Genomic DNA, 265 nt, shown 5'->3' with positions numbered 1-265 from the left:
TGCCCCTTTCTGTGTGAAAGGAAAGGCTAGTTTTTGCAGTTTTTGTTTTACTGTTGTGAGAGCCCTGGTTTAGGGGTTTGTATTTATACTGGCTCTCAGGCTGGTCAAATGTCATGTTCTTAGAGGTTGGGACCTAATTATTACCAGTGTAGCAGCCAAAAAAGGAAACTGTGAATTCAGTAACTCAATTAAAAGAAAGGTGATTTCTACCTGATTTGAATGTGTCTTTTTTTAGGCTTTGTTCTTTCAAGGTACTAGGGATTGA

The sequence above is a fragment of the Octodon degus genome, unplaced genomic scaffold (genome assembly GCF_000260255.1).
Source record: "Octodon degus isolate 3935 unplaced genomic scaffold, OctDeg1.0 scaffold00254, whole genome shotgun sequence".
Taxonomy (NCBI): domain Eukaryota; kingdom Metazoa; phylum Chordata; class Mammalia; order Rodentia; family Octodontidae; genus Octodon; species Octodon degus.
Note: the sequence above shows the minus strand (reverse complement) of the source record.